Genomic DNA, 19,574 nt, shown 5'->3' on the forward strand with positions numbered 1-19,574 from the left:
ACACTACACACTCAGGCCTCGCATTCATACGCCGTCTGGATATTTACTCTCGTTCCCTTTTGCATAATATCTCAACTAATGGGAAACTAATGGAAGCATTCTTCTTGAAGCCACCTCTTAAAGCAAGACATGCTTCCTATTAAAAGGCTGTCTGTCTGCAGGGTCCGGCATAAATAGAGCTAAGTAGGACGCTACGACACAAAAGGAAAAGTTTCTCCCTGTAACTTTTCAGTTAACACCGTCCTCTTCATCATCTAAAGGAGGCGCCGCTCTGCTGGAAGGAATTACGTTATAAACGTGCTTCTCAAGTAAAGTGAACCACCATTTCCGGAGCGGCGAGCAAATTGAAATTAACACATTTTCTAGGATGGAAACAACCGCAATGAAAACTATCCGAAAGCCAGAAAAACTCACACAGACGAGAGGTGCTTTTTCCGATGCAGACGTTTCCAACAATGACTTTTAAGTCGGGTGTTTTTCTCGACACGCTGTCATTGTATGGAGACATTGCCGTTTGGGGTTTTTTCTTTCTTTTTTTTCGTGCCGCTCGTCCCCAACATGTCAGCCCGGGGAGACAATTCAGAGCTGACATTTTGGGGTCAGCGTGCAAACTTCTCCCGAGAAAATGGAACCCTGGAAAGTCGCTTTTTTTTTCACTGAACAAAATGTGCTCGCTGTTAAAATATTAATCTCGAATAAAAGCCGCGTCCCTGATGATTCGCTACCAAGCAGCCGCATTTACACACACACACACACACACACACACACACACACTCTCTCTTTCAGCGTGAAAAGCAGAAACACGTTCTCACTCGAGTACAGAGGCCGCTGCGTTGTTCAATATGAGTTCATTACATGCGCCTTTTATGAAAGAGGAACTTCTGTCTTCACAGGAAGTTAAGGGTCAGGCAACAAAACCACGAAGAAATAGACGTTGGCTGACACTAACAAAACAAGTCGACGTTTACTTTCACTTAGAAAAAGGACACAAACAGAGGTCTACTGGGTGAAAGTCGATCCGAACCGCTCTCCGAACAACTGCATCGTCACTGTCTGAAGGTACAGCCGAACTTTCCTTCAACCGTAAAAACCTAAAATCATATTGTAACTATCCAACCGTCTGTAAACTGTTCGATAATGTTGGCACAAAAAAAACATAATCCAGGGTTTTTGCAGATAATGTGGGTTTTCCTTCAGAGAAATGTCCCCTCCATTAAAGACTTGTACTTTTGCTTGAAGACTCTTCTTAAAAGCACACTTTATTGATGCAACCTTTTGGTTCCAGGAGCGTAATCCATATGTTCCACCCTCTTGTTTGAAGGCCCAAACGGCCTGCCCTTTTCTTCATCTTCAGCGCTGGCATTTTGTTAAATACCTTTTATGACTTTATGGACTTTATGGGCACGTAAGCACCTGGATGAAATACTCACGGTGAACAGGGGAGGGAGGGGGGATTATGAGGCGGAAGAGCCACCCGAGGTCAGGACTCCATCTTCACACCTCTGCAGGCCCCGGGGCTCCGAACACATCGCCGCCGTCGTGGTCACAGCCTCCTGTAGGAAAGACAGACAAGAGTACACTTGAGCGATCAATCACCGTCAACGCGCTCGTGCGGGTGACACCGAAATATATATTGAAGAAGCCGCGGTGGCGTCGCTTTTCCAGAGCAATCCACACACTTTCTGTCCGTCTGATCCCGCTGTACATCCATCGCTTTGCGTTTGGCATCAACTTACGTGGTCTTCTCGGTCACGACTACTTGACGTTTCTAAAAAAAAAATGATTCAATGCAGCGAGTCATACAAACAGTTGTACCACCATGAAGTCAAAATGTAATGTTTCCTCTTCAGAATAGGATTGCTTTGCTTACTACCCGTCAGACTGCTCCTGCGAAGGCCCTCCGTTAGCTAACTTAACTGCCGCGGGAATCGATCAACGCTTGCAGATCGTTGATTCCCGCTGCAGTCATGTTAGCTAACGGAGGGCCTTCGCAGGAGGCGGGGCTATTCCCTCAGAGGACGGTTGCGTATAAGCCGGGGATGCAAACTGCCCACTTCCTCCACCAGCAAACCAAACTCTCAGCAGCAGCAGCAGCGAGAGATTAGCGGCCAGGAAGCTATCAGTCACAGTGAAGTGAGCCCCGCTCATTAGGTCCTGCAAGCTGCTTAGTTCCCACTAGTTTAATGCCTGCTGCAGCCGTTGCTCAATATGGATTATGATTTCTGATCACATTATTCTCTCAGTTCCAGAGAGCAGTCGACTCTCTAATTACTGTTCTGAGCACAGAGGCCCGCGATCATCCGCACCGCAGATTCAAACTGACTCAATGCTATTAATCCTGTCGCCGAGACATTTAGGCAGCTTTCATTTCAAACCTATTTAATGCTGACGATCAGAATTATTATTATGCAGAGCTGTTAAACCGACCGCAGCCGCGGCAGCCTCTGTCGTGGGACTGCAAACACTGATTCTCTGCTCTAGTTTTCTGTTTGTCTCTCGTCATAATGCACTCCCAATGCGCTCGCTCCTCATTCATTTTATGTATATTCCTCCCTCTCATCTTGTTTTCTTCTTTCCCCTCACACCCACCCGACCGACTTCTGTATTGTCGTGTGCACACAAATTACAGAGAAGCAGTTGTTGGCAATGAAGTGTCTTAAAATGTTAATACTCTCGACTGTCCACCAAGAGGAGGCTCCTCTGGTTGTATAGAAGTCTATGCTTCATGTGTTAAAGCTGCATTCTCTCTCCTGACCACCAGGGGGCGACTAATCTGGTTGTATAGAAGTCTATGCTTCATGTTTGAGCTGCATTCTCTTTACTAACCACCAAAGGGAGACTCCTCTGGTTGTATAGAAGTCTATGCTTCATGTGGTAAAGCTGCATTCTCTCTCCTGACCACCAGGGGGTGACACCTCTGGTTGTATAGAAGCCTATGCTCCATGTGTTAAAGCTGCATTCTCTCTACTAACCACCACAGGGCGACTAATCTGGTTGTATAGAAGTCTATATTTCATGTGTTAAAGCTGCATTCTCTCTCCTGACCACTAGGGGGCGACTCCTCTGGTTGTAAAGAAGTCTATGCTTCATGTGTTAAAGCTGCATTCTCTCTACTAACCACTACATGGCGACTCCTCTGGTTGTATAGAAGCCTATGCTTCATGTGCCACAATCCAAGATGGCAAAATTGGATGAACTAGAGGCTTCAAACGGGCAGCGTCTTGATGATTATGTCCACTCCTTATATACTTATATACAAATATGTATTATATACATGTATACATTCACTTTAAAGTCATAACAAGTTAGTAAGACAAGAAATCTTTCCCTCTTATTTAATTCATTGCTGTTGTTGCCAAAAACTAAACTTCTTGTGAAGAAACAAAACTGCTACAAACTTCCATCAGGCGACCTGGAGTTCTGTTGTTTTGCCTCAAAATGTGACACCGGTCCGCCTGCAACGTGGTACTTCTGGAACCTCGTGTGACAGCGAATGTTTCAGGAGGGTCATGTTACGCAACACTCCACTTTGTCGAAACAGGGGAAAACTTGCTGGCACAGGCACTTGTGTACAAACAAAGTACAGCGCAGTAAAAATATCTCGTTTCCATGAATAACTTGCGTGCTTTGCCTTTTCTCGTTATTTCTTTATTAAAAACATGGCATTTCACCTCCAGCTTTTTCCCTCCGTGACCCAGTTGAGAGCTGCAGTCGGTGAGTCTCAGCCGGCTGCTTCCAGCTGACGGTGCACTCGCACCCCTTCAACTATCGGTAATGCTTACCACTTCAAAAAAACAGCAAGGCACCCGGCGGTGTGGTGTGATGCATTCTGTAATTACATGCAAACATAAACCCTGAGACGGAATGATAGTGCGAGTTCAAATCTGTTTTGCGGTGAGGTGCAGAGCAAGCGAAAACTGAAAACACCTTTAAAAAAAAAGAAGAAAAAGCTGATCTGGGAGTCTGAGCTTTTTCTTCACACCAAGCAAGTTAATGTTTTTGGAATATTTGTTGATTTTACTTTGAAAATTGCCAAAGTTCAGTGCAGCTATTGGTAGTCACAAGGTGCAAAGTTATGCTGCTGGGTTTGTGTCAAATCCAGTGGCGGGCCGTGGATTTTCTACCTGTGCCTTCAGTTTGAGGTTCAAGTGTTGCGCAATACAACAAATGAATCTTTCTCTTCCCTTTAAATTGCTGCGGTTGCCATATGATGTAAAAATGAGTGTTTTAAAACCTGTCAAAATCAAGGAAACACAATATTGCTCGTCATTAAAGACATCAAATCCAATCTTGCCAAAAACTAAATGAAACTTACCAAAATGTCTGAGTGATAGTACTCAGCAGTGTCATTACTGGTCAATTGTAAGTAGTGACTGAGACGTCATCAGGCAGTGGCAGTATAAAACTTTTTAAAGATGTATTTGAGATAATGTCAGTCATCAAAACCTTGAGAGGTCTTTGAGCATGCAGCCATAACTGGCCACCCAAAGATATCATGCAGTTTGCAGCGGCAGAATGTAAGATTAGCCGTGGAAAGACACAGAGGTGCACACACAATCACTCACGAGCGTTTCTCCTGGCGAAGATGAAAACAGGAGGTTGAATAAATGCGACAAAACCAAACTGGGACATTTGACGCAGGACTACATGAACGTAACTGAGAAAATTAGTACAGCATGTTTGTACAAGTTGTATTTTTGGAGTTAATCGTCTGTGATGAGACTCAAACCCTGGTCTCCTACATGAAAGTCAGACATATTACCCATTCGCATCATTTAGAATAGAGGTTTTTCAGCTGTGCAAGGTCTTTTGGACCGAGTGATCGGTGATTTTACGAGTTTGTGATTTCACGTTCTGACACAGTGACCTCACACAACAACAAAACATTTCGTTAGCTAGCTTTAATTACGTGACGGAAGCAGCAACAGCTTCCCAGTGCGTCCCAGTCGGAGGCCCAGAGGAGCTCCTGGAGGAGGCCTGCAGCACTCGGTCAGCGACTCTATCAGGATGTGACCTTCTCCACGAGGGCCGCGCCGAATGCAATAAAACCTTTACAACTCGCAGAACACTGTCTGGGTTCCCGCCCTCCCCTTAATTAACTCCTGGCTATTTTAAGACTGCAAGAAAATTCGATATTGGGGGGCGAATTTTATTTTTAGCGCGCAGCCCCGCCTCCTCCCCCGCCAGAAATAAACCCCAGCGTCAGCTGACGTTAATTAGCCGACAAGACGCGCTCATTAGTTTGTTTGAAGCTCGCGCTAACAACACAGCAACTTTGATGTAATCCAAGGGCCTCTGCGGGGAAGAGCAGGAGCGAGAGAGAATGTTTTTGATGGAACCGCCGCGGCAAAACAAAAAACAACAACGAGTAACACAAAGATAATTAATACATTAAAAGATGGCGGCGAGATGCCGCGCGCGCGGAGCGCCGCCTCCGACTGAACTCCCGCGGGCGTCTCCTCTCAGGACTCGTATCGATTCCCATCATCCGCGGCCGCCCCGGCTGAGCTAGTGTCAGCCGCTCGGCTAATTGGGGAGAAAGAAGAAGAAGAAGAAGAAGAAGAAGAAAAAGAGGCGCAGACCTCATTGTGCCTTTGATCCATAAAACATGATGAGTTCAACTCCTGTCTCTCCTTTCATTAACTTAATCAACATGCCGGGAAATGAATAAAACATTCGGCGGGGAAAATGCAAAGTGAAAACAACAACAGGAAATGACTTCCTCACCTCCCTCCCCTCACCCCTCTCTCTCTCTCTGTGCATGCCGGTCGAGGAGAAACCTCTTTGACATTGAAGGGATTTTTTTTGTATTCTGTATTTTTCTCTCTGCACAGACACAAGCTGTGGCATCAGCCTATAGGGCAGAGCGCCGGGCTAATAACTGGAAGCTTGGCTGCATGTGTGTGTGTGTGTGTGAACAGTGAGAGCGACTGACAAACCTCCCCCTCCCCCTCACCTCTCTTTCCTATCCAACAACCATCAACACCTCCAACACTGCACTTAACCTCCAGCTGCTCCGGGGAGGCGCTGGTCGGACCGGGCAGATGTCACCGCGACTGTCGGTGTCAGTTTGAAGCAGCGAGCGCCGGCAGAACAGCCGGCACGCACACAGGAAGTCATCGCCGCGTGAGCACGCAGGTACATAACACCCGACAGTTGTTCACAGTTTAGCTGGAAAATGGTTATTATGGTAATTTATTAGCTATTATCCCGCTGAATGCTGTTCCATGTTAAAGCTCCACCGTTGTGGAATAGTAGAAGAGTGCTGGAGGAGAATTTAGGAGGAGCAGAAGTAGCAGTAAAGAAACACCTGTGGTAGTAGTGGCAGTACTATTATTATTAGCAGTACTAGTACTTGGATGAGCTTGGATGTGTACATGTATATAAGTTCGGCAATACAATTACCCAGAGTAATTATCAATGTCCAAGTAATTATCAATTAATGCAAGTAAAAATTATATTTGAGGTGTCTACAATTCCTTTTATATTTAGTCTGAATTTAATTTTTAGATGTAAAAAAGAAAAGAAAAAAATTCTTGTCCATCTTTGCAGACGATGTATGAACATATCCGTCAGAATTTGTTGATGTGTCGGATAAATACAAATTTTAAATGTGAAAGTAACAGGTGGAAATTAAATTATATTACATCTTATTAAATTACATTATATAGTATATATCTGTAATCTTTATTTTCATTCATGAAACATGACTTTCTGAAACTATAATTAAAGTTGCAGTGGCTATATTTGCGTAGTAAAAGTAGTAGTATCAGATACGATGGTTTAGGTAGTGGTACTAACTAGTATTTGTAATAGTATAAGTATCAGTAATAGTAGCTTTGGTATGTACAGTAAAGAATCCCTTTTGATAGTGATGGTACTGCACATGTATTTATTATAGAAGTACTATTAAAACTAGAAAGAGTAGAAGTTTAACAGCATTTGAATGATTTATATAGTCGTTATATTTGTATTAAAATAGTAACGGGAGTAGTAGCAGAAGCACTAGTGGAAAGAATTGCAGCATAGGTGTAGTACTACTAGTAGTAATAATGGTAGTATGTTGTTAGAACAGTAGTAAAGGAATAGACCTTGTAGTAGGATGAGCAGTAGTATTACTAGTCTTAGTATTTAGGAGTAGCAGCAGGAGGATGACAAGCTGAAAGCAGACGTTCTCAGTCAGGAAAGCAGCTGGTTGCACCGATTAGCTCCCGTCCCTGGTTAGCAATGTGCATATTAATATATATTGAAGGTAGAGCAACAAGACACGGCACCTGGGACGTAATCCTAAACCCTCAACCAGCAGGAGGGAGTGTGGCTCCTGAGTCCGGGGGCTTAAATCTTCTCAAGAACCTCCGATCGCACACACAGGGTAAGTCCTAAAACCCGCACGGTTGCACAGCGTCACGGCGGCGGACGCCGCGTTTAACTTGCTGAGCTGTGGATCTCTGTCGGCCTTCGCTGGAAGGAACGGCGTGCCAGCAGACTGTGAACTCTAGTTCACACCTGATAGTTAGTAACGAGGCCGGGGGACCCACGACGACGCGGAAGAAGTTATTTTTAGAGACGTCATGCGGCTTTTTGTTTCCATTCCAATCCACAGATGTAGAGCAACAAAGCCCGTTTGTTGGAATGGGTCTCATTCCCCCAGATACGAACAAAAAAAAGGAGAACATTAATAGTCCGAACTGCTCTAAATACCGGCGGAGTGGAAAGACTCTCTCAGCATTGCGACTGAAGCGTTGCATGTTCCATGAGCCGAGCGGTCCCGGAGTAATAATAGCACTCGCTAGACACCACATCTCTGATATTCTGTTCCCGCTCCGAGTGCTGCAGGGGAGGGCGTTTATTTCTGGACCGACTGGTTCCTACAACAACAAAAAGCCCAATTTTAGATTATTGCAGATAATTAGCTTTGTGGCTAATCACAAGTTTTCCTCATGAACATCATGTTTATGATCCTGTGATCTACTCGGCTCAGGGTTGGGAGCGTTTCAGCGTTTGGAGTCACGGATCCGATCAGCCGGAATCCATCTTGTTTTTTTGCCGCCAACACCGACTGTGTGTCGACGATACCGGCCGATACAGATCGATCTTGTAGTTTTAGTTTCGTTATAGCGTCCGCTACACGAGGCTCAAGACTATTATTTAACCACCAACCCTGGAAAAATTATTTTAACGCCCCAAAATCAGTTTAAAAACACCAGAAATGTATTTATTTTAAGCCCAACCCATTCAAATATGCCAGGATCTTATTTTGTATCATTTTGACTGAAAGTATATATAAGCTACGAAGTATTTGAAATAATTATTTTTCAATGCAAAACTGTGAGAGCTTTAAGCTTTTGATTGACTCACATTTCATGAATGAAAATAAAGTTTAAATATGTTCCAGCTGCAGTGTTCTCGTGCAGTTTGTTGAAGCTCTGGAATAAAGACGAGTTAATCGTTATCGTAGTAAGTTTTATCCATTTACTTTTACTCTTTCCTTAGTCATGCTGGTGAAAACTAAACACAGACAATACAAACATTCATTAGCAAAATATACATTGCATATCAATATATATATATATATATATATATATATATATATATATATATATATATATATATATATATATATATATATATATATCAGCACTCACGTTGCTTCTACGATGCGTCCTCATGGATGCAAGCAGAATCTGGAGCACCGGTCCAGATGTTTACTCAACAAGAAGCACTAAAACCGGACACCATTTAACAGGAAGTGGCTAAACCGGAAGTCCCGCCCCCAAAGTGTCAAAACCGGAAGTCTTTCATAACATGGCACAAACAGGAACATCATATTGCCAACTATGTCTTAAAATAAACAACTATTAACAGCACACCACCAATATTTTCTTTGACGAGTGCGGCAGAGACGATCCTCTTGGAACAAAACAACGTCGAGTCAAATTTATTCATGAAGCAGTTTCAACAAAACAAATCTGTCATCGGGGTCTTTACCGAGTAACGAGTGGCACGAGGAGACAAACAAACAAACAAATCGCAAGAAAACAAAGCTGAAACTCACTTTCACGCTCGTGCATGTTATTGGGACGTGCACGGCCGGGCGCGTGCACGTCCGAGACAACTTCCCCCCCGAGGAGCAATTAAGACTTCTCTGATGCAAAAATGTGTCACAGTAGGTGGGAAACTTCAGCTCTTCACTCAGTGCATTACCAGTATTCACCGACCTGAAATAAAGCAGTAATTTATTCATGTATATTCTTATTCTGCGTCTGAGTGTCTCTCCCGAAGATGTAAAGAGACTCTCGCAGCCACAGTGCTACTTTATAAGTGAATAGCGAACACAAATAATTACAGTGTGGTGAATAATTAAAAAGATGCTGCTTTATTATCTGGAATAAATATTGTCTATCACACTAAAAGCAATAAAACAACACTTCATGGTTCATCTCGTTCGCCATAGACATCTTGTTTTTTTCTCTTATTATATGTGAAACTTCTAAAACTAAAAAACAAGGAAAACTTCCAGACTGAACATTGTGGTAGAGACCTGTCAATCACCTTGAAGCTCCGCCCTTAAAGAATCCCCTGCTTAATGGTCAGCTTGACTATAAATGATCATAATTTACTAAATGATCATCAAAAGAGAAGTAGAGTCATTTATATAGACTTCTATACAACCAGAGGAGTCGCCCCCTGGTGGTCAGGAGAGAGAATGCAGCTTTAACACATGAAGCATAGGCTTCTATACAACCAGAGGAGTCGCCCCCTGGTGGTCAGGAGAGAGAATGCACCTTTAACACATGAAGCATAGACTTCTATACAACCAGAGGAGTCGCCCCCTGGTGGTCATGAGAGAGAATGCACCTTTAACACATGAAGCATAGACTTCTATACAACCAGAGGAGTCGCTGCCTGGTGGTCAGGAGAGAGAATGCACCTTTAACACATGAAGCATAGACTTCTATACAACCAGAGGAGTTGCCCCCTGGTGGTCAGGAGAGAGAATGCAGCTTTAACACATGAAGCATAGACTTCTATACAACCAGAGGAGTCGCCCCCTGGTGGTCAGGAGAGAGAATGCGGCTTTAACACATGAAGCATAGACTTCTATACAACCAGAGGAGTCGCCCCCTGGTGGTCAGGAGAGAATGCAGCTTTAACACATGAAGCATAGACTTCTATACAACCAGAGGCGTTGAGTCTTCCAACATCCCAGAATGGACAGGACCAATGCAGATGAGAAACTCGTCTCTATTGTCATTAAACATCCATTGTTTGGAGTGTGGTGCTGGCCGAGGAAGTTACAGCAACACTTCCATAAACATGGGCGTAAACTGGCTGCTGAAAACAGTTCAACTAATGTTAACAATCAAATGAGCGTCGACCTTTTCGACGGCATCGACCAGAAGCATCTAATCCAGAGTATAATGCTCCTTCAGGCTGCTCAGAGGCCTTATAACCAAGGAGACGCTGCAGAGCTCCATATGCAGTGGCAGATGGTGGCGGTCTTTCAGCAGCAGACTCATGTTGGCGCCGAGGCTCTCTGCAGGTCCTGGGCCAGCGAGCTGCTGCTCGTGGGCGGGCGAGAGTCCATCGGCCAACCAATGACAGAGGGAATGGGTTCTGTCATCGCGGGATCAGAGCTCTGGGTTTGTTTCACAGGGCTGGACTGCAACTTGGATGAAATGAAACTTTGCCTACAAGTTATTTGAGCAACACGCAAATAATACCGCCACGCCGGAGAGCTGAGAGAATCCAACACGATAAGTAATTAGACTGAGGGACACGCGCACTGAGTATAATAGGAGGAATAGCGGTTGTTAACCGAGCGAATTAATGATCCAAAAGAGACGAACATCTGGTTGCCGTAATAGAGGTTTCCGTTACCAGTAAAACACAAAACAATCACTCAAACAGGAGCCCCCGGGAGATGTGGGCCAAATATAACGAAACCAAACGCATTGTAGACACTCTGACAACACCAGTTCCAGTAAAATGGATCTGACATCTAATGTACACTTAACAATGACCGAAGGAGGAGAAGTAGATCAGACTCCAATGGACAGAAGCCTTGATCCATTGACCCTCCGGTCCTAATCATCTCGATTTGCTCAGGACCAGTTTTGGGCAAATCCCTTCACAACATTAGTAGTAATGAGCTACATTACACGTGTGTTACTGTGATTATCCCAACACTGCTTGGACGCCCCTAGTAAGAAAATATTGTATCTTCTGTTGAAGTTTATTCAACTGTAGTGTTATCCTTCTTGGCAGTGTTTTACATCTGCTCGTAGTGTAGAGAGAATGTTTAATTTGTAAAAGAGAGAGAATTTCTTCCTCACAATGAACGGATGTGTGTGTTTTAATGGATTTTAAAAACAGACGGTCGCTAAAGTCCAGGACATCATGATGAAAAGCTCAGTTCTTAAATCTCTGCATTGGTCAGCCAGCCAGCCACAGCATTGATTTTCCAGGTCTTATTAGTTCGGCTCTGATCTTATGATTGGCATACTTGAGCCATATAACCATGCGAGAGCTCATCGATCAGCCGGGAGGAAGAAGTGCAAGAGGCGCACTCGCGGTCACGACGCAGCGCTCATAGTCTCGGGAACCATTAGACGTTTATAAATCTGGTCAACTGATTATGGACAGTAACGTCTTTCCTGATCCATTCGGTGTCAAAATGGCGCAGTTTTCTTTGTTCCCGCTCAGATGTGACCGCGAGTCACGCGTACACAGCGAGAGAAAACTAAATCAATTAACTCAATTTAATGCAATTTACGAAAGAAACTAAATACTCTCTGGTGAGTGCAAGTAGATCAGAATGTGATTGAGCGATCAATTACATTTTGACCGTGTGAACACAGGGTTCACACGGTCATGGAAAACCTGGAGAAGAATTTTGAATTTGGTCCTTAGAAATAATGGCAATAGGGTTTAAAGCCATGGAAATTGGGTTTAAAGTCATGGAAAATCTGGAAATTGTGTTTAAAGTCATAGAAATTGGGTTTAAAGCCATGGAAATTTGGTTAAAAGTCATGGAAATTGGGTATAAAGCCATGGAAATTGGGGTTAAAGTCATGGAAATTGGGTATAAAGTCATGGAAATTGGGGTTAAAGTCATGGAAATTTGGTTTGAAGTCATGGACATTATCCATTGGTCAAACAGTTTACCAAGGTATGTATAAACACATAAATACAGACGCTCTGCATTCTTTGAGGCCGTCTTTGAATGAAAAAGGCAGTCGAGCTCAGAAAGATGGCGACAACGTATTGTTCAAGCAAACAAAAAAAGCAGTTATTGAACCGTCTCCGTTTCACACGCTCTGTGATAAAGAAGTCATCGATGTGTATGTACAGTAAATAAATACATCTGACCCCCCCTGGCTTGGCTTGGCTCCTGCTGATTGAAGGGAAGTTGAAGTTCTCTCACAGCTCCAGCAGCTCCAGTGAGCTGCACGAGGTGCTTTGCATTGATAACAGCAACACCAGCAGCAGCTAATGGAGAGGTAATGATTTAAGGAGCGATACAGCTCATTTGATAAAAGGCTTTTGCACAAACTATCAGCAGGTCTTAATTTCCCCAGACGCAGATGTCCCGGCTACAGTACACCCACATCTGTAGTTTTCATTTTCCACAGCGAAGGTGGACGAGAAGATGGAGGTAAGGGTCGTCGGAGCACGTACCCATCTCGAGGTGATGGATGTCGAGCCGCGGCACGAGCTATGTACGACACACACACTACACACACACAGCGCCGCCACGAAATCACATGGGTGACAGTTGTTATCCATTGCAGATGGCGACGGCGACGCCTTGGCGGCGTCATTAGATAAATCTACATGTCTGCGGAGAGACGGATGATCAAACCGCGGGGACTCGCCAACCTTGGGAACGGGAATAAAAGCGGACACGTGAAAGCCTCGTTTTCCGCCTTCGCGGCAACACAAGCTGGCGAGCGGCCGCAGGACGCGTCTATCCGGGCGGAGAGAGCATCGCAGCCGCCGTACGATGATTAAAACCGAAGATGAGACTTTGACTTTAGCCAGAAACGCAACACACACCCCTCCAACCTCCCCCGGTCCCTCTCGAGTGCCGCTAATGGGATTCTGCGAGCCTCGGGACGGGTGTGGAGCCGTAATGAGCGGCGGCGGCGGCGCTGCTGCCGGGGGAAGCGTTTGGCCGGCGCCGCTCACCTTGATCCTCACGCGCCGCCTCCTGATCCCGAGCCGCCGGCTCCTCCGAGACATGTGAGGAACGACGGACATGAGAATAAGACTCGAGTCGCAACATTAACTGGTGGTGAAAATGAACACCCAACAGATTGAGGGCTTGGACTTCATTTCAAATTTCCAGATAATTTGATTCCAGATTTCTATATTCGGTTGTACAAGCTCAGCCGTGTGAAATACTTTTGTTGGGAGTCTCTATTAAAGAAAAAGAGGACACAGCCAATACAAAAAGACATGAAATATAATACAACACAATATAAAAAAGCAATAAAATCAACGGTGAACATTAAGGGATATGCAGAAGAACAGCCTGTGGGTAATATTATATATTCTTGCATTCATGCATTAATGTTTAAGTGCACTTTAATGTTGCAGCTGGTTGAGGTGACAACAATTAAACCCACTTTACATGACGCCAGTTAGTTAAATCTATAACACGATGTTCCATTTTTTAATGTGTAAAATCTTTTATTTGTCAGGAAAGCAGGTATTACAGTTGTGTATTAGGCTGATGGGTCTGGTAGCATGAGAGATTAGCTTTGGACACACACACACACACGCACACACACACACACTCCAAACACACACTCACGCCGTTTTCAGAGATAATAAATTTATCAGAGTAAGAAGTACAACACTTCCCTTTTGTAATCTGTGGTACTGTTGAATTTTGTGTTATCGTAATATTTAGTATGAATACCTTATTGATATAAATGTGCCAGCAAATACCCACAATGCATCTGGGCTACACTGACCGTACTGAGGCTACAACCCCACTTCTTAATTCCCAGTTCATCCCGGCCAGTTACGGGTCAACCCCGTCGGTGAGATTATCCTTCTCCGACACTTAGAAGGCACTCGTGTTGCTATAAGCCGCAAAAGAAAAAACATGAATTTCAGTACTGACCCAACTTGTAGAAACATTAAAGTGTTTGTGTTTGATCTTTCCAAAAGTTTTGACCACAGTCTTAAACCTCCAACACTTTCCCACTGATGTGCTAAAAATACCGTCTCTCTCTCCGCGAGGTGCTTTGGCGAGATGGGAACGGGAGGCACACTGTGGGGCGTGATCGTTAGCTCGTCGGTTACCTGCCTGCGCGCCGTCTTTATTGTTCTCATTGTAGCTATAAAGTGTAGTGCGGCGTTTCTTCATAACACGCACTTTCCCAAATTTGATCCGAGGGTCCACGCTGACTCACCGCTGCGTGCGTCCTCCAGAAATGCTTTACAGTAATTGGCTTGAAAGTGTTTGAACGCCGTGATGCCGAACACTCGGGGAAACCAAAACCCCAGAAGCTCCTTTTGTGTTTTAGGATTCATCGGTTCAAACGAGGGAGGAGGAACTGACTCAGATTTGCAGAAACGTACACTGTTAGTTTAACTTCCCTGGTGTCCATATCAAGAACATGAGAACAAAGAGATGTAATGAGCAATGGGCTCCACGGTGAGCACTGCTGCACTTCCGTTAGCTCAACCAGTGCTAGTTAAGCTAACGGAAGTGCAGCAGTGCTTATCCTGATGCACATTGCTCAATACATTTTAAAAGTCAAGGAAATTTGGCTTAAAGTCATGAAAATTGGGTTAAAAGTCCTAGTTAAGCTAACATTGAGCTAACGGAAGTACAGCAGTGCTCATCCTGGTGCACATTGCTCAATTTGTTTTCATGTTCTTGATTTAGAAAACTCGTATATGAATACCAGACCCTGTTGTCCTTGATGTCTTATGAATCTGCAACTCCTTGCCTTTTAAAAAACAAGTTATTTTCAGCATAAATATGATCAAGAGTCACTCGATTGTGCCCCAATTTTTTATTTCTATTGTATTGTTTGGTGCCTTCCCATCAACCCACAGAGTAATACTGCACATCTTTAGAAAGATTACGACCTAAAGCATCTAAATAAACAAAAATAGTCACATTAAACCCAAGCGTTGGCATGTTGGGAAGCATATTCTGTCCCAAAAACGTGTTTTTGGGGTTCAGAAATTTAAAAATAACACACTTGTATGTAAATGACCGTCTCTTGGCTCTGCGATGCTGAAAGGACGCTACTGAGTGTCAAGTGGAGTCCATCACTGGCAAATATTAGCTGTGACTGAGATGATGATGATGATGTTGATGATGATAAGAAGGGCCGAGCGCTGCTCCACAGACACTTCTGCTGCTGGAGGGCGATCTATAACGATGAATCAGTGTCAGTTTCTATACGCCTCTCCAGTCTCCTCCCAGTAAAGAGAAGAATCCCTTCAAAAGACCTCCTGGAATGAGACATTACATGAACCAATCATTTAATCATTTCCAATTAACTAACTATATAAATACATATGTGTGTGTGTGTATATATATAAATAATATATTTACATATATATTTTTATGTACTAAATAAATAATATATATATAAATTTATATTCATATATATATTTGTAAATATATAAATAAAAAATGTATAAATAAATAAAAAATAAACATGAAAATGCATATATATGTATATACTATGACAAAAAATGTGTATATATGTGTATATATGTGTGTATATATATATATATATATATATATATATATATATATATATATATATATGTATATATATATATATATATATATATATATATAAACATCCATAATGTATTGCCTATAAATGGCCACTAATCCTCAGTATGTAACGCAGAGGATTTCCACACATTTCATTTCATTTTGCCGGGGGTGTTGTGAGTGTGCTGTATATTGATGTGAGTGTGTGTGTGTGTGTGTGTGTGTGTGTGTGTGTGTGTATATGCACAGGCGTGTCAGAGCTGAGTGACACGTCTCTACCGTGCACTATAGGTTTTCAGCTCTTCGTTGCTCACGCCGCCTCCACATGACGAGCGTTCTGGGCTACGAGCCCAAAATCCTCATAAATCACTCACGCACCAAACGTATGGACCTTTCTGGAGAAAATGTCTTGGACGACGAAGCAGCAAGTCTTACCATCACTCACAGCCGTCACTGCACAGCGCAGCCCTCCTTGACTTCTTATATACAGTTTGGCTCCAGTATATTCTGACATCTATCAGGTTTGGGTCGCTTTAGGCACTGAAAGCACTTTTTTTTTAGGCTATGGGGAAATTAAGTTTGGGGTAAAGTACTTGGAAGGATTGGGTTGAAAACTACCTTCGTGAACACTGTCACAAGAAGGACATGGTCGGCTTTTTTTGTGGCAAAAGCGTTGGCCGCACACGATGTGTTCAAGGACCGCCGGGAAGAGGAAAATCGGACGATAATGCCGAATGTTACAGCCTCTGGCAAGAATACACCGTGTAGTTTTTGCCCATTATTTATAGAAGGGTTTTGTGGTTCAGAGGGTTAAACAGGAAAAAAATGACCTCGGGAAGATCAACTCCCTGCATGGACAGCGAAGCAATAGATGTTGTGTGTGTGTGTGTATTCTCGGCTGTAAACAATAAAGATAGAATTTAAACGTATCCGAGGGATGGATGTCAGCGATGGTGATGACACCTCCAGGCGTCTCCGAACAGAGAGAACCTGAACCACATGACCTTTCCACCACGGACACCTGCAAAGAGGACGGACTGCACGCTGTCTTTCTACCCCAGAGACAAGCCGTATATATGTGTGTGTGTATATATATATATATATATATATATATATATATATATATATATATATATATATATATATATATATATATATATATGTATCAGAGGTTCCAACATGGAGCCCATTGTGACGGTTTGCTCTTGTTAGAGTGAACTACTGCTGAAACGTACTTAGTTTAGGGGAAAACGCCTCATGAGACGCGACTGCATCTTTCTGACACACAAGCTCCATCCCTTGTTATCTTCCCCCCGTGCAGCTCGGCCAAAACTTCTGCAACTTTTCTGTCTTTTACGTAAGGGTATCGTATTTTTTTGTTGTTTTTTTTTAGGGTCACGCTGTCCCCAGTAGGGAAAACAAATAGATATCATAAACTCATGTGACATCTGAAAAAAACAGTTAAAGACAAAATGAGGCCAGGAGGAACCAGACGGGGGACAGACTCGCAGGGAAACAGCGAGAGAGAGAGACGCTTTTGTTTTGCTCGGTCTCCAGCGAAGAGCTAGAATTAGCTTCCTGTCAATTAGCCTGCCCACAGGCCTCAAGGAAACACAATACATGTCCATTATGCGTGCTCGCGCGAGGCAGCGGGCCCCACAGGGTTGTCTCCCTTTGCAATTCATTACGCCGATACGCGATCCTTCCCTTCCCCTTCCCTTCCCCTTCCCCTTTGGGGCAGAGCCAACACTATTACCCTGGACACACACCGTATCTGCCTCCCACTGCTGATATCACAATCTGTGAAACTCAAGGAGAGCTAGCGGTCTTTCACACGGAGCCTTTCTCGCCTTCGCTGATAAGCTCCCGTTACGACAATGTCATACTTGCCCCTTCTTATCCGGAAACCCCTTCCCACGTACACCGCTTACATGTGGAGAAGTACACAACCCTCCACGCACACACAATCTCGTCGCCGCCACGTCCCTCTCATCATCATCATCATAACGGCCTCATTTGCTTTCTCCGATTCAATCCATCCGTTTGCATGAACACGCATCATAACGGTTACACATTGTGTGCATAAATGGCGGCTAAATGATCCCAATTTTTTTTTTTAATTGCCATGCGGGCACAAGACTTCGAGGGGCGATGAACGATGAGCCTTTTGCTCAATGTGGTGTTGTTAATTTATTTCATCCTTTTGGTTTAATGTGCAGGTGCTTCGTCTGGTGACATTGTCAGCGAGCCGGCGATGGAGTGGGAGGACACCGTCACCGGACGACAGCGCCAACGAAGGCGTTTATTAAAATTCACCACAATGCGGACACACACAGACAAACACGCGTGCATGTCGGTGTCTGCGAGTCCACGTACAAAGCCCTGAAAGGCTGATTTCAAGGAGTTTTATCGTCATTGAAAACCAATTTATTTGAAGGAGCTTTCCTTGGAAATGTCATACCTAAAGTAAAAAGGGTGAATCTCTGCAACCACACAATTGTTGTATGTTTGTGTATCACATGTCAGAACCCAATTTGTCCAGCTTGTCAATGCCCTGACAATATAATCAATTTACCTGCAAATATTTTACATTTGCACATGACCGTTGCACATGCATTGGTTGTGTGCGTTGACACTTTATTTTTTTTTATAAAGTTATGATGTTGCATTGGATGTTAATACATTGGGATTTAATAATCCTTTGTTGGTGATTGCTGCTCGGCTGCAAGCAACTGCAAGCGAAACAAAATAAAATATTACGCAAGGAGATTTGTGAGTCAAATCCGCAGCTGCAATAGAAATAAAATAAATATATTCATTATTGGCCCGCAATGAATAACTTGGACAGCGTTGTTTATTCAGTTAAATTCGCAGCAGCACAGAAGAGATCGGGGCGCAGCGATGCTTATGAAGATGTATGAGTAAGCGTCCCTTGGGATTCACCTGCTCAGGCAGCACGAGCTCGTCTAAGCAATGAGTCTGCCATGGCCGATTGTTTCTTCTCCTCCGTCTCCTGCTGAATCTTAATCACCGCCGATGACATGCAGGCCAAGCAGTAAAACACCGTATAACGCGTATATATATGTATATTTATATAAATATATAGTTAATGTGTTGTGCATCTGTGTTTAGATTAATATTCTGTGTCTTTACCCTCGCGACAGTCTTTTTAAATTTGTCGATGATTTTGGATGTGCTGATGCATTATGGGATACATCGGGGCAGAAATTCAACTTTGACTGCTATATATAGCAGTATACTATATATATATATATATATATATATATATATATATATATATATATATATATATATATATATATATATATGTATAGTAGTATACCTGTATATACTTATAGAAGGTATACCTTCCATAAGTCGCTATAATTCATCGCTATAATAAACACATTTAAAAAACTTTGAAAACCAACCATTTTACTATGAAAACATACATAATCCTGCAAAAAAGCAAACATATGCTTTGGGGGAAAAAATTGAGAAAAAACTTAAAAATAAGTTGCTTCGCATTGGAAGAATATTTTTGGGGGTTTCAGGCTCATGAGCGATGATACAGAGAACATACATATGTAGTGAAAACACCACTCTTTATTCAGACAACCCTCCTCTCCCCTTGTGCTGCATTTTTTAAGAAGGCTGGAGGGGAAGTGACTTGTACCGTGTCCCGACAGAAACAACACAAAACCATAAAATAAATATCGCCTCGCCTGCAGTCTTTTCAAACTTCCGACAATCCAAACCAACTCTGGTTTTCACAGAGTTGGACGTGAACACGTGCCGGCTCTGCTCTGCCTCGCTG

At 43.3% G+C, this 19,574-nt stretch overlaps 1 protein-coding gene across 5 annotated transcripts in view; it reads right to left on the bottom strand.

Moving 5' to 3' along the window:
• The window catches only part of lrfn2b (leucine rich repeat and fibronectin type III domain containing 2b), a 99,417-nt gene that overhangs the window by 46,530 nt on the left and 33,313 nt on the right, over positions 1-19,574 (bottom strand). Inside the window, exons 1-2 of one of the 5 annotated variants that reach the window (XM_068577238.1) lie at positions 13,983-14,037; positions 1,431-1,553 (exon numbers count right to left, since the gene is read on the bottom strand). The gene's annotated coding sequence lies outside the window, so the exon portion shown is untranslated. Of the gene's footprint in view, positions 1-1,430; positions 1,554-4,565; positions 4,649-7,274; positions 7,359-7,701; positions 7,746-13,982; positions 14,038-19,574 lie in introns of those variants that run through there. The other 4 variants (XM_068577239.1, XM_068577237.1, XM_068577240.1 and 1 more) reach the window with 4 other exon arrangements.

The sequence above is a fragment of the Clinocottus analis genome, unplaced genomic scaffold, assembly GCF_023055335.1.
Source record: "Clinocottus analis isolate CAN_PGR_092001 unplaced genomic scaffold, fCliAna1.0.p SCAF_15, whole genome shotgun sequence".
Taxonomy (NCBI): Eukaryota; Metazoa; Chordata; class Actinopteri; order Perciformes; family Cottidae; genus Clinocottus; species Clinocottus analis.